The following is a 15,700-nucleotide window of genomic DNA, read 5'->3' on the forward strand; positions in this document are numbered from 1 at the left end:
AACGTCAATAAAAACACGTTGACGTCCAGTGAATAAAAACACGTTGACGTCCAGTCTGCGTCCCGTGTTCACCCGTTATTCTTCATATTGTATTGGACACCACTGAGGGGTGCAGGGAACCCAAGTTGGGGCCAGTTACATGACTAGCTTGCCATGGTCACCTGGACAATAATAACACTGTTTGTTATCTCATTCTTTACTTGCACTGTTTTATCTTATCTTAATATATAATATATCATATCATATATCTTATTATATCATATCATATATCATATCGTATATCTTATCATATCATATCATATCTAATCTTATATTAATATATCATATCATATCATATATCATATATCATATCATATCTAATCTTATATTAATATATCATATCATATATCATATATCATATCATATCTAATCTTATATTAATATATCATATCATATCATATATCATACATCATATCATATCTAATCTTATATTAATATATCATATCATATCATATATAATATCATATCTAATCATATATTAATATATCATATATCATATCTAATCTTATATTATTATATCATATAATATCATATCTTATTGAATCTTATATTATTATATCATCTTATCATATAATATCTCATCATATCATACATCACATCTTTTCTTATCTAATCTTATCTTATCATATATCATATCATACGATATATCATGATTCATATCTTATCTTATCTCATCTACCCTCTCAAAGTGTCTCATCAGCTGATAGCTCAAACTGTTAGTGTCTGACATTTCTGGGGAAATGGTTTCACTTTGTATTATTCAGTCGCAGTTAAATCGGTTCATTCTTTCCTATTTCCTTGCTATGTGGTGTTCCAGTTTAGTCCAATTATCAACAATTCCACTACTTTTCACTGTTGTATTTATATCAATAGTTACTGTACAGTATTTCATTTCTATACACAAAACATTTTAGTACTATCAGGCATCATTCTTCCATACTATTTCTACAGCATATTGCATATATGCATATGCATATTCTACAGCATATATATATAAGACCAAATGCTGCAAATGCTTCATAACCTTTTTTACTTCAGTGTTCCTTGTTGCAGTGGCTTATTTTCCTCAAAGGGAAAACAATGAGTTTCTATGAGATTCTTATGCATTTAGGGCTCAATTTCTTTTTTTTTTTATAACTGGTGTTTGTGATGAATTGAAAGTATAAAATGACAATTGAATAAAGGAAAGTAGATAATGATGGTAAATGCTCATCACACGCTATTTGAATTTAAATGGACATATCAAAATTGCTTAATATGTTTTATCAGAAGTCTAAAACATAAACAAACATTTTTTATTTTGCAATGCATTGACAACGTAGCCACAGTAAAGTTATGGTGAAGTTGTAAATGCCACATATGGAAAATTTATACACGATGCATCACAATTTGATATATTTTCTTCTTGATCGACTAATCAATTAGATAGATATACTTCATTGCATTCATAATTTATTTTCATTCGTTTCTTATTTATGTGCACCCAATCGACTGGGAAAACAGGCATGTTAGTAATATCAATAAGTAATAAAATATAGTAATAAAAACATATCTTCAGACAAGATCATTTAAATATACACATTTAATATGTATGTTTTTCCACTTTCCCGATATAATTACAAAGCGGAACTTATCATGTGGAACTAAAGTCAAGCATCAGTTTTGTGTCGACTTTGAACAGTGACAGTCTTAGCCGCAAGTCCTCAAACTAGCTTTCTCCCAACCAGGCTAGTTACCATGGTAACCAGGCTAGCTCCAAGGCATTTGTTGCCGTGGTTACCTAGCCGGCATCTATTTAGACTGATCTTAGGAACCCGCTTTTAACCGGAAGTTAGTCAAGCTAGCAGAATTTAGCCTTGCTTATGGCGTAAGCAACCTTTACTGAATACCCCTAAAGTTTCCTGTGGGAAAAACATGGTGCGAGATATGGCCATGTTAAAAGTGCGACTTTGACCTGATGGTGCCGCTGGATGCATGGTCAGATGGGTCCAAAATCTGAGATTTCAACTATTGGGATCATTGTCTATCAATGTGCCAAATTGCACAAAAAAGCGACCAGGCAGAACATAGTGAACCAGAAAAAGTCGTGAAATAATACGAAAACTAAGATTAAGATAAGTATTAAAAATTGCTTTTAATCGCAGCAGTTTTGTCTGCAGTTGTACCTAGTGTCTCCAGGAAGATGCTTTCCTCTTTCTTCTGCTGATCGCTGGGTTTTAGTCCTCTCACCTCAGGAACAATTCAGGGCGTCCTTCTCGAAGCATGCCCAGAAAAACATACCTCTGCCCGGCTGGAGCTTCCCCGAGCACGGCCCTCTGTCAGCACGGCCCTCCGTCAGCACGGCCCACCGTCAGCACGGCCCTCCGTCAGCACGGCCCTATGTCAGCACGGCCCTCCGTCAGCACGGCCCTATGTCAGCACGGCCCTCCGTCAGCACGGCCCTATGTCTGCATGGCCCTCCGTCTGCATGGCCCTCCGTCTGCATGGCCCTCTGGCAGCTCGCCTCCAGCTCCGAACTGAAGCATGTAGGGGAATAGCGTGTGAGCCTTTCCACCGGTGTAGCCGACAATCTGTCCGTATCTAAATGTTCATCGTGCTATTTCTCCGGATGTGTGTGGCGGTTTCAGGGGAAAAGCTTCTGAAACAGAGCCATGAGAGAACAGACTGTTAAAGCGGGAATCTGTAAAAAATCTCATATTTGATATGGGACAGTACCCGACTCAGAATTTTGTCAATCGAATTGGATTTGACTGTTCAATGCAAATATTTGACTATCGGCTGTCAGTGGTGGTGGCAGGGGGGCCTCGGGATTATTATTTTTTTAAATGTCATTTTTGATACTTTATTTAGTTTGCACTCTTATAAGAAACAGCCATCCAATGTATATGCGTCACGCATGTGCTCCTCTATATGCTGTTTGCGTTTGTGGCAGGGTCCGCCTTTCCTGGCAAGAATGCGAAGATTGGGCACAAGCAAGAAGTGAAATGCATTGTCAGATGGTTTAAAATATCTCAAGTGACAGAGGAAAAACAACAAATCTATGGTAGGATTGATTGAAGAAAAGACAGACGATGGAAGAATTTGCAATACCCAATCGAATTCTGGGACACAGACGATCTGATTGAAACTCTAAAGCCGGAATAATAAATTGGTCGTGGTTTTGTTTATTTTCCATGAAAGTCGTCCCTCCCTCGACGCCCAACTCTTAGAAACACAGTGAGAGTCTCGCATGGTCGCTGCAGGGCTTCCTGCGACGGAGCACTGCTGTTGCTATTCCCAGAAAAGCCCGTTTCCGTTGGGTTCTGAGCGGCGCCAGCGGTTGGCACAGATTCCTCTTGTGTCCTCGCTCGCTGTGTAAAACCTGCATGCACGAAGGGAACAGTTTGTTTTAGGAAGCGTGGCTCGACCGGAGAACAATGTCTGTTTTTTTGTTTGTGAACCTGGACCCACGGCAGGTAGCACAGGCGGGCTCATGAGGAAATATCTTATTTCATGGAGTCTATGTGTGTACATATACACTCACTGACCACTTAATTAGGAACACTATACCAATACTGCGTACAATAGGGCCTCCCTTTGCACTCGAAACAGCCTCAATTCTGTGTGATGATTGCATCACACAGTTCCTGCAGATTTGTCAGCTGCATATACATGCTGCGAATCTCCCGTTCTATCACATCCCAAAGGTATTCTATTGGGTTCAGATCCGGGACTGGGAAGGAAACTGAACAACATTGAACTCACTGTCATGTTCATGCAACCAGTTTGGGACGACTTTTGCTTTGACACGGTGCATCATCAAGCAGGAAGAAGCCGTTAGAAGGTGGGTCAATTGTGGCCATGAAGGGATTCACATGGTCAGCAACAATACTCAAATAGGCTGTGGCATTCAAGCCATGATTAATTGGTATTATCACGGCCAAAATGTGGCAAGAAAAAAATTCCCCACACCATGACACCACCGCCACCAGCCTGGACTGTTGACACAAGACAGGTTGGGTCGATGGGTTCATGCTGTTTGTGCCAAATACTGACCTTACCATCTGTGTTCCTCAGCATAAATGGAGATTTATCAGAGCAGGCTGCGTTTTTCCACTCTTCAACTGTCCAGTTTTCATGAGCCTGTGCCCACTGCAGCCTCAGCTTTCTGTTCTTGGCTGACAAGTGGAACTCGACGTGGCGTTGTCTTCTGCTGTTGTAGCCCATCCATCTGAAGGTTCCACATGTTGTGCATTCCGAGATGTTTTTTTCTGCACAATTGTTCCACAATTGTGCAGAAAAAATTGCCACGTGATTGGCTGATTAGATAACTGCACGAATTAGTAGGTGTACAGGTGTTCATTGAACCACCACTTATAACCACTAATATTGTGTAGGTTCCCCTCGTGCCGCCAAAACAGGACTCCACAAGACTCTGAAGGTGTTCTGTGGTATCTGGCACCAAGACGTTAGCAGCAGATCCTCCTGCAAGTTGGGAGGTGGAGCACCTATGGATCAGGCTTTTTGTTTCAGCACATCCCAAAGATACTTGATCGGATCAGACCGTAACCCCGCCTATCCACATGATGTAGAAGAAAAGGTGATTCATCAGACCCTGCCACCTTCTTCCATTGCTCCATGGTCCAGTTGTGATGCTCACGTGTCCATTGTAGGTGCTTCCAGGGGTGGACAGGGGTCAGCATGGACACTGTGAGCTCCCATACGCAGCAAGCTGCCATGCACTGTGTGTTCTACACCTTTCTATGACGTGCAACAATGAGCCTTGGGCCCCATGACCCTGTCACCGGTTCAGCGCTCGTCCTTCCTTGGACACTTTTGGTAGTAACCACTGCAGAGCGGGAACAGCCACAAGACCTGTGCTTGTGGAGATGCTCTGACCCAGTCGTCCAGCATCACAATTTTGTCAAAGTGGCTCAGATCCTTACGCTTGCCCATTTTTCAAGTTTCCAACACATCAACTTCACTTGCTGCCTAATATAATAATAATATATCCCACCCCTTGACAGGTGAGGTTGGAACGAGACGATCAATGTTATCCACTTCACCTGTCAGTGGTTTTTATGTTGCGGCTGATTGGTTTATATATATATATATATATATATATATATTAGGGCTGTCAATTGATTCAAATATTTAATCGCGATTAATCGCATGATTTTCCATAGTTAATTGGGATCTATGGTAAATTAATTGCACATATTTTATCTATTCAAAATGTACCTTAATGTACCTGGATGTTTTAGCTTAAACTTAAATTACATTTCATTTCAGGTGACAGAGTCTGAGAGTCTGAGAGTCTGGTGTTGTTTTGTCAAAACCACATCTTCAATTTGTCTAATATATATATTTTCACTGCAGTCACATGCTCCTTTGTTTCTCGTGTAGGTTGCCAGCCTTCCAGCTGTCTTGTCTTCAGTGCACAGCATGGAAAGGATGAAGTTATGGTGATTAGCTCTGGGTTCGTCAGGGCTTTGTTTCTCTCGTGGTTTAATGTGGCTGAGACTCGTCGTTCACATCTTGTCGGCGGTTCTCCTTCAGTTGAGCTCTGATTAAAACACGTTGAAATCCAGACGGACAGAGTCAACGTGTGAATTAGCTCAATGCCCGTGCACTGAATTAAATATAATGTGAATCGGAATGTGGCCTTGTGATATGGAAGCACAGACCGACAGACATCCAACTTCCTGTCCTGTCAGTGCTTCCCTATCACAAGGCCACATTCCGATATTAGGACGGCAACAATTTCTTAACACCACGGACAGACGGCTTGTTATTTGTAGTTACTTGTAGGTGTCTGAATTCCCCATCTTCTTATGAATTCAAAATGTCATGTTATGTCATTCACCACATCGGACCCAAACTCTTTTTTTTCCCTCAATAATACTTCACTTAACATCACAGACCTAATTTCCTGGAAATCGTAGTCCACACCTTCTGATCCTAATTACCGCCCGGCTACAAAGCTGTGCGCCAGTTTGTCTTCATTTTATCTCCATTAATGTTTATTAAAAAATGGTCATGGTTCCTTAAACGGTCGATCGTCTTGTGCCAAACCTTTGCATCCCATCCTGATCCAGGCCTCCCATCAGATCGGAGCGTTGACACAGACTTCTGGACTGGAGTTCTAATCCTGGGATTTTGGCATCTTTACACAACCTGAAAACGGGTTCATTCAATGTTTTCAAACATCTCCTACAAGTTACTAGAAGTATGAAATCATTTTGCGCTGAGGCAGATTGAAGTTAGATGCTGTATTGAAAGTGAAAACTGAAAAACTCTTTCTTTTACATTCACACACAAATGCATACTAGCTGACATCCAGAGGTGGAAATTCCGGGCTCGGAAAGTAAAATCCCCCTCTGGCATTTTAAGACAACGATGTGGATTTAGTAATTAGCATTAACCCAGAGTCCAAGTGACGAGTGGAACCAGCTGATCAGTGCATGGAGGGAGGGAAAACGTTGAGAAAGGACGTTACGTTCTGAGCCTGGAGTTATCCACCCCTGCAGACTGAGCAGAAATCAACACACAACTGGATCAAGTGGCTATCAAATCATTTTTCTGGGTATGTAGATATATATACTCATATCATTAATTATTTTCGTCACACACATTTCAATGTGTTGTGTATGATTTGAAAATCGAAAGACAAACAAACGAGGTTTTGCACAGGGTTTTCATTGTACTTTGGTGTTTGAAGACAACAAACCCTTGATTGAAGCACACTGGCGTCATCAGGCACATCTACAAGTTGCCCTTTCCTGGCATTTCAACTGGCAACTCGACAGACCCAATGAGAGTGTGTGGGGGCGGGGCTTGACGTGACGTGGTCTGGTGACCTGGTCCGGCGACCTGGTCCCGGCGATGTGGTGCGCTGATGTGGTCCGATGACGTGATCTGGAGGAATGGTCGATGAAGTGGTCTGATGAGGTGTTGAAGTGGTCTGGTGACGTGGCGGGGTGGTCCGCCGACCTGGTCCGGTGACGTGGTGGAGTGGTCCGGTGACATGGTTCGCTGGAGTGGTCCGGTGACGCGGTCCGGTGACGTGGTCCGGTGACATAGTCCCACGGAGTGCGCTGGGTCAGGCGCCGGGGGTCCAGGGCGTTTCTGAGCGTTCCGAGTCCTTCCTGCTGGCTCAGCATGACGCCAGGACCCCAGAAGGTCACTGGACGGACACAACAACGCTGCTCTTTGTAGCTGCAGCGTGGCAGTGAGCGGGGCCTCTGCCGCTTGACGCACTCACAGGGTGAAATGAAATGAAGTTCTTGTTGTGGATGAGTAAATGTTTATGCAATGGGTGAACTGTGGAGGTGGGGAGAGAGAGAGAGAGAGAGAGAGACTGAATGGAACTTACAGAGCGAGAGATACTCAGATTTTCTGTTTTAATGTTGGTTTATCTCTTTCCCTGTGATTGCTCTTTTAACTCTTTGAAATGATTTACGTTTCCTGTGAAGCACTGTATAGCTTACGCTTTCAAAGGTGCTGTATCAGTAAAGTTTATTGTTTTAACCCCGTCATTGTGCGATTGGGTTTAAAAAATCAATAAAGCCTGCATACAAAGGAATTTGATTGGACAGAGGTGTGTGTGTGCTGGGTGATATTGAAGTCTGAATATCACAAAATCACCATCAATAATTGGACCATATTTTGTTACTATCATAAGATATTTATACACAAAAAAAGAATGTTAAGAACTGATCATTTGGTTCAGTGATTATAACAGTCTCTGAAGTTCAGAAAACTGCGTTACTCCTTTGAGGCTAGATTTAACTATCACCTTGTCACAAGAGTCAAAATCCCAGACGGTGATTGAATCGTGATATCGATGTTAGATCCATTAATCACCAGCTGTGTGGCTGTTGTGACGTGTTTGTGTTTTTCTTGCATGTTGCATGTGTTGCGTGTGGCGTGTCTGATCCCAGGGGCTGATCTGTAACTGCTGCTCTCCTCCACATTCCATCTTCTTTATCCAGGGGGTGAGTGGAGAGCGCTGGGCTGTGCACACTCCTCAGGCTTCATTACACTTTATTTCTGCTTTATTTCACTTTTTATCTGCTTTATTACACTAGTTTTAGTAAGTATTTTTGGCAATATCTGTACTTTACTTGAGTTATTATATTTCTCTTGATTTTTTTGCTTTTACTGAGCTCCATTTAGCCCCCAAAAAGTTGAGTTTTACTCCAACACATTTCCCCTGAACAACTTTGTTACTCACTACACAATATAACGGGAGGAGAAGTGTTGCCAGTGATGTTAGTGAAGCCAGTTCTCACCAGGTTCACGTTGTGAACCAAGGCTCATATCAGCAGCAAGCTGAGTGTCAACAAACACTCTCAAGCTGTCTTCTGGGTTTGTCATGGACCTGGCAACCCTGCCCGTGTTAAGTTGCGTTTTTGCGGCGTCGCTCCTGAACAAGCACAGGCGTGTCCCAGAGAGACACAACTAGAGCAGCGTGTTGGAGAGCGACCACCTCCTCCAGCGGTGATGCTGCTCCACCCGCACCTACACCTGCTACGACTGATGGAGACCAACACCCGGTGACGCGGCCAGATTTACAACAAATAAAATACGGAAATATTGAAATTGAAATCAGAGCAAAAAACCCTGATAGCAACAGCAGGAAAAACTTTTTTTTCCTCCACATCATTAACTTTTGGTACATAAGTACCTTTTAATATCAGCTACTTTAACACTTTTACTGAAGTAGTATCTAATGACTGACGAGTAGTATTTGTAAGTATTTCATTTGTTTTTTTCGAACACGAAGACCTTAGGTTGCATTAAAATGTTGTAAAGTTCATTTTGAGGGCTTGAAAATTTGCTTCTAATAATAAACTCATGAAGTTGACATTGCCTAGTCAGTCCTGAAAATAGGGTTTCTATCTATCTGTCTATCTATCTATCTATCTATCTATCTGTCTGTCTATCTATCTATCTATCTATCTATCTATCTATCTATCTGTCTATCTATCTGTCTGTCTATCTATCTATCTATCTATCTATCTATCTATCTATCTATCTATCTATCTATCTATCTGTCTGTCTATCTATCTATCTATCTATCTATCTATCTATCTATCTATCTATCTATCTATCTATCTATCTATCTATCTATCTATCTATCTATCTATCTATCTATCTATCTATCTATCTATCTATCTATCTGTCTGTCTGTCTGTCTGTCTGTCTGTCTGTCTGTCTGTCTGTCTGTCTGTCTGTCTGTCTGTCTGTCTGTCTGTCTGTCTGTCTGTCTGTCTGTCTGTCTGTCTGTCTGTCTGTCTGTCTGTCTGTCTGTCTGTCTGTCTGTCTGTCTGTCTGTCTATCTATCTATCTATCTATCTATCTATCTATCTATCTATCTATCTATCTATCTATCTATCTATCTATCTATCTATCTATCTATCTATCTATCTATCTATCTATCTATCTATCTGTCTGTCTGTCTGTCTGTCTGTCTGTCTGTCTGTCTGTCTGTCTGTCTGTCTGTCTGTCTGTCTGTCTGTCTGTCTGTCTGTCTGTCTGTCTGTCTGTCTGTCCGTCTATCCGTCTATCCGTCTGTCTGTCTGTCTGTCTGTCTATCCGTCTATCTGTCTGTCTGTCTGTCTGTCTGCTAGGCTTGGGCAGATTTACGATTAAATCGTCAGTTGGCGATCGATCGCAGTTTACTGTGTTCTCAGACTGGAGCGGAGAGAGGGAGGGAGGGAGGGAGGGAAAGCGAGGGCGGGGGCTGAGGCTCTATCTCTCTCTCTCAGCTGTGGAGTATCCACTGGTAATGGGGTCTCATCGGTTGCGGGGTTCACAGGGTGTTCCTCATGAATGTATCTTACCCAGAGAGACCCTCTACCTCGCCACCCATTCACACTTAAATAAAACAGCGCCTGATAAACAAGGCACCGTGGGGTCTATGGGGAAAATCTTGTGATTATAATACAGCAATATATAATATCATCTCATAGAGAAAGATTGAGATTTATTTTGTTGCCTTAGTTTCTTACTTGTATGGAAAATTGAAAAACGTAAACCTAACTCAGAGAACTGGAGCAGAGTTGTTTTTGTTTCTGCTCCAGGCAGTGGTTTGGCCGCCCGTCTGTCTGTCTGTCTGTCTATCGGCCTAACGTACTTTACGATACCGGCACAATGCAATGTTCAATTTTGCTCTTTCACCTAAACAGCTGTTTTGATGATCAACATATTTTTTATAAACTCCTAGGTCTGAACTTTGCTGGTGGAGTTTTTCGTCCATTTATTATTTCAATGGAGTGAATTGGCCCTTGCTGCCCCCTGTGGGCTTGATTATGCATTGCGCAATGAGTGTGTTTCTGTTTTTCTCGCTGTTGCATCGACACATGCATCATCAAGGGTTGGGCTTTTTAATAGACTTTGTTGTCACAGAGAGGTGAGGTGAAGAAACGTTTTAATTCACAATGAGAGGACGTGTCAGCTCGGATGATCACAAAGCTCCAAATGTTAAACTGACAGAGCTAAAATCTCCTGAACAAGGTTTGCCAGGGAAAGTCTTTAAATCGCTCAAAACTGCACAGAAATATTGTGGAGGACTGGAGCCCCGTCCCGAGCGGCAGGAAAACCCTCTGCTCATCACTTATTCACCGCCTGTTTTTCTCGCCGCCAAGCGTCTGACGCTGAGTGTTTGTGTCGTACCGAGGCAAAACAAAAGCTCCCTCTTTACGTATGGAAATGCTCCCATCCATATTTTATGGCTGCGGATATTTCCAGCCGCCCTGTAACGTCATGTGTGTGCGCGTGAGCGACAAAGGCCGGGTTCTGTCCCGACAATGGCTCCCCTGTGCTCGGCGTGGCGGACCACCCCGGGTAATGACGGCGACGGCTCATCTGCAATGCAAAGCAGCTCCGGGATGTGATGGGTTTCATCGCTGAATCACTCCTTCCTCTGTTCCGTCTCCCCCACTTGATGGCGTGTCCATCGGCATCCTCACACGCCCTGTCCAGCGGGCGTGTGAGGATGCCGATGCTAGAAGCGTTCTCACAACATTGATTTATAGATGATCAGGTTGTGATTGGTTGCATAGTAATATTGTAATATGTAATATATTACTGGATCTGCATTTGTATTTTATCTCTTTTAGGGATGGACTGCAGGCGTTGACAATAAGCAAACTTTTCCACAGACTCTCTGGGCAGTAACTCCCTGAATCCACTGGCACTGTGGTCATTTGTTTTCACATCAACAATCTGTCTCTCCTTCTGTCTGTGCCTGTCTGTCTCTCTGGCTCCCTGTCTGTCTGTCTGTCTGTCTCTGTTATTCTGTCTGTCTGCCTCTTCATCTCTGCATCTCTCCGTCTCTGTCTGTCTGTCTGTCTCCGTCTCTGTCTGTCCGTCTGTCTGTTTGTCTGTCTGTTTCTCTCTCTGTATGTCTGTCTCTTCGGCTCTCTCTTTCTCTATCTGTCTCTCTCTTTCTCTCTCTGTCTGTCTGTCTGTCTGTCTGTGTCTTTCTCTCTGTGTCTGTCTGTTTTTCTCTCTGTCTGTCTCTCTGCCTGTCTGTCCTCCAGGCCACTCTCAGCTCACTCTCTGAATCCCTCTCAGCTCAGAGTGGTTTCCCTGCAGTGGTGCTGCAGCTGCTGGATGCTGACAAAGGGAGGATGCTACGACCAGTATTCATAAAAAGGATCCGCCTCAATTGATGGATCCATCCTTTCATCCATTTTATATTTAGAGAAATATCTCTTGTGCTTTGTGAAGAAGAAGTTGAAATATATTTTCCTAATGAATCTCCTTTCTCGATCAGATGCTCTGGTGGTAATGCATTAAATGGCAATGGTTAAAAGTCCAAACTCATAAGTACTAATAATAACAATACTAGAGTAGAGTAGGGTAGTTTTTGAGAAGAGTACTTTGTATTTTATTTCCATTAATATAGCAGTACTTCTACTACATGTTGTGAACTGTTGAAATGTCCCCAAAACTGAACTGAACCCGGAGTGGCTGGTTGATTTGGGCAGCTTTTGGGTGAAACCGTACAGTGTGACAGCTCGTCCTCCTCTTCCTCGCTGTAGAGATCTCCCCTGGCGTACGGTGTCATGGCGTACGGTGTCATGGCGTACAGTGTCATGGCGTACGGTGTCATGGCGTACAGTGTCATGGCGTACGGTGTCGTGGCATACGGTGTTATGGCGTACGGTGTCATGGCGTACGGTGCTATGGCGTACGTGTCATGGCGTACGGTGTCATGGCGTACGGTGTCATGGCGTACGGTGTCATGGCGTACGGTGTCATGGCGTACAGTGTCATGGCGTACGGTGTCATGGCGTACGGTGTCATGGCGTACAGTGTCATGGCGTACGGTGTCGTGGCATACGGTGTTATGGCGTACGGTGTCATGGCGTACGGTGCTATGGCGTACGTGTCATGGCGTACGGTGTCGTGACTTACGGTGTCTTGGCGTACGGTGTCATGGCGTACGGTGTCATGGCGTACGGTGTCATGGCGTACGGTGTCATGGCAAACGGTGCTATGGCGTACGGTGTCATGGCGTACGGTGTCATGGCGTACGTGTCATGGCGTACGGTGTCGTGGCGTACGGTGTCTTGGCGTACGGTGTCATGGCGTACGGTGTCATGGCAAACGGTGCTATGGCGTACGGTGTCATGGCGTACGGTGTCATGGCGTACGGTGTCATGGCGTACGGTGTCATGGCGTACGGTGTCATGGCGTACGGTGTCATGGCGTACGGTGCTATGGCGTACGTGTCATGGCGTACGGTGTCATGGCGTACGGTGTCATGGCGTACGGTGTCATGGCGTACGGTGTCATGGCGTACGGTGTCATGGCGTACGGTGTCATGGCGTACGGTGTCATGGCGTACGGTGTCATGGCGTACGGTGTCCTCCGGCGTGCGATGACTGGGTCCGTTATGTTCCTTTGGAAGAGAAAAGCAGCTCCCTGCAGTGCATCAAAGCATGCTGGGAGATTATCACCATGGCGGCACGAGAGAGAGAGAGAGAGAGAGAGAGAGAGAGAGACAGAGACAGGGAGATACAGACAGGGGGGGTGGAGGGGTGAGAGAGGGAGCTAGAGAGGGGGAGAGAGAGATAGAGGGGTAAAGGGGGTGAGAGAGGAAGGTAGAGAGGTAGAGAGAGGGGGCAAGCGAGAAAGAGAGGGAGAGAGAAAGAGAGACAGGGTAAGGGAGAGATGGAGAAAGAGGGACAGGAAGTGGGAGTAGAGATGGAGGAGGGGTAAGGGAGGGTGAGAGGGAAGGACCAAGGGAGGTTGAGATGGAGGGAGAAAGGGGGAGAGTAAGAAAGAGAGGGAGGGAGAGACACACTGGGAGAAGACAAGGCAGGAGGGAAAGAGAGGGGTGAGAGGGAGGGGGAGACAGAAAGTGGTAGAAGAGAGGGAGAGAGAGGGACCAATGGAGGTCAAGAGAGAGGGAGGGGGAGAGAGAGAGAGAGAGACAGACGGATCGAGGGAGGGAAACCTAAAAACGTATTGCTGCAGTTCGAGACACTGTTTGTATTGAGTCTATCGGAACGCTCGTGCCAATAAAGGTTTATTGATTGATTATTGATTGATTGTGGTAGTTTCACCACGACACACCACCCAAGTGACGTTTCCAGACCCTCCGGCACAGAGACACAGACGACGATGGGTTGTAGACATCGGTTTATTGTAGAGAGCAGGCTAGTGGAACAAGCCAGGAGCAGATGGAACATGTCATGACTTAGGCTCCTCTCCTGAGTGAGTGTGGGGATGGGGGTTTTAACCTGTTGCTCGTTAGCCCAAACAATGAGCAACAGGCATGCAGCCACCCTAACCCAATCACCTAGATCCAGGTCAGGTGTGGCTGCTTAAACCATCCCATCTCCACACCACAACAAGCCTCGTGGGAAACCAGTTTTTTTGGACTGAGCCAATTTGGAAAATTTGTTCCTTGCCTCTGAAAAAATTCTGGGGCTGGGTTAATTTAAAGTCTCTTCGTGACACCTCTCTATCTTTCTTTCCCTGTATCTTCCTCTCATCTTCTTTTCCAGTCTTTCTGTCCATCACCGTGTTGAAGCTCTATTCTCTCTTTCTGTCAAAGTGAATCATCCTTTTTCCACCTCTTTCAATCTGTTTTTTTTTCTTTGTCATGGTTGTCTTTTTCCCTTCAAGCAAATTACCTCCATCCCTCCCTCCATCCATTCACCGATCCATCCATCCAGCCTCTCACGCTTGGCATCTGTTCATCCCTTTTCATTCACTTTTCCTCTTCTCTCATTTTCTCAACCTCTCTTATTTACCTCTGTCCATATGAATTCATTTTTCTTCTCTCTTTCTCTCCTCTTGAGAGACAGTCAGACAAACAAACAGTCGGACAAACAAACCATCAGACAGACAAACAAACCAACAGACAGACAGGCAAACAAACAGTCACACAAACAGTCAGTCAGACAGACAGTCAGATAGGCAGACAAAAAAATCAGACTCAGACAGACAGACAGTTAGACAGACAGTCCAGCAGAAAAGCAGTCAGACAGACGGGTAAACAAACACTCAGACCAACTAATATTCATTCAGAATATTCTTATCTTGCCCAGAAAATAAATACACTACCTGCTCGTCATCTGGACTTTCTCTTCTCCTTTTCCTACCGGCCAAATAAAGTGATTTATTGTGGAATATGCGACTCATTAAAACACTGTTGTTGCCACGTTATTCTCGGGAAAAGAGTTACTGTCTTCTTTCTACCCACTAAAACCACAGTGGAGCCCACTTCAATATGGCTATTATTTGGGCTTAAATGATTGTATTTTATCAAAAGTTGACAATTGATATTCAGATTTTGAAAATAAAAAATAAAACAACGTTCTGCTCTCAACTCCGCTCTGCCTTTGTACGTCTCTCTGGGAGAAACAACCATCCGACTAAAACAGGGTCTGTCGGGTCGGGGACATCTCTTTAAGTCGACATGACTCAGATTCCAATGAAATCTTGATACCCTCTAAGAAAAAAAAAAGAAAATGGCGATTATTGGGTGAAGATCGATCGGCAGCAAAAACCGGCCTGGCCTTAGACCTGATGGATCGCCAAATTTAAGTTTCTAACAATACTATTCAGCAGGGTGTCAAGTGGCCATGTGGCAAGTAGCCAAGTGGCTTTGTTGGTCCTCCAATCATTTCAATTCTGGGAGCTGGCTGAATGGGTCCAAGTGTTGGGCAAACTTTGAGGGGGTTTATCTCAGAAACCCAGTTTGCCACACCCTTGTCATTAACAAGCCATAGCTTTAAGAATATTGGCTTGATTTGCACAAGTGACACCTTGTTTTGAAGCTCTGATTCCTCACTTTAAAATGATGTGAAATAATATGTCACATATGAGGTCTGGAATATGAATTTTAATGTCATACGTTGCCACACAGTCCAATGTGATGAACCGCAGTCAAATTATTTAAAATAGGATCTTACAATCATCAGCAGCTGCGATGATCCGCGTACGAATATTGTGTGAATTTCTCTGGACGTCGTTACGAAGAACCCTCCAATCCTTTTCCTCTGTTAAGAGTCTAAAACTGGTCTGAGCATATTTCTATTAGTCTCATTGAAATAAATATCTGTTTATGAGTGTGACGGCCCGAGGTGTTTTGGGACAACACATGAGTAACACGTGAGCGGCTGAGCTGGCATGTCACGTGCATGCGGTGGATTTG

General features: G+C 44.0%; 1 protein-coding gene across 2 annotated transcripts in view; it reads left to right on the forward strand.

Annotated features, from left to right (window-relative positions):
* Positions 1–15,700, forward strand: part of fynb (FYN proto-oncogene, Src family tyrosine kinase b) — a 76,270-nt gene that overhangs the window by 529 nt on the left and 60,041 nt on the right. The gene's annotated exons all lie outside the window — the stretch shown is intronic.

Source organism: Zeus faber, assembly GCF_960531495.2.
Source record: "Zeus faber genome assembly, chromosome: 2".
In the NCBI taxonomy this organism is placed as follows: Eukaryota; Metazoa; Chordata; class Actinopteri; order Zeiformes; family Zeidae; genus Zeus; species Zeus faber.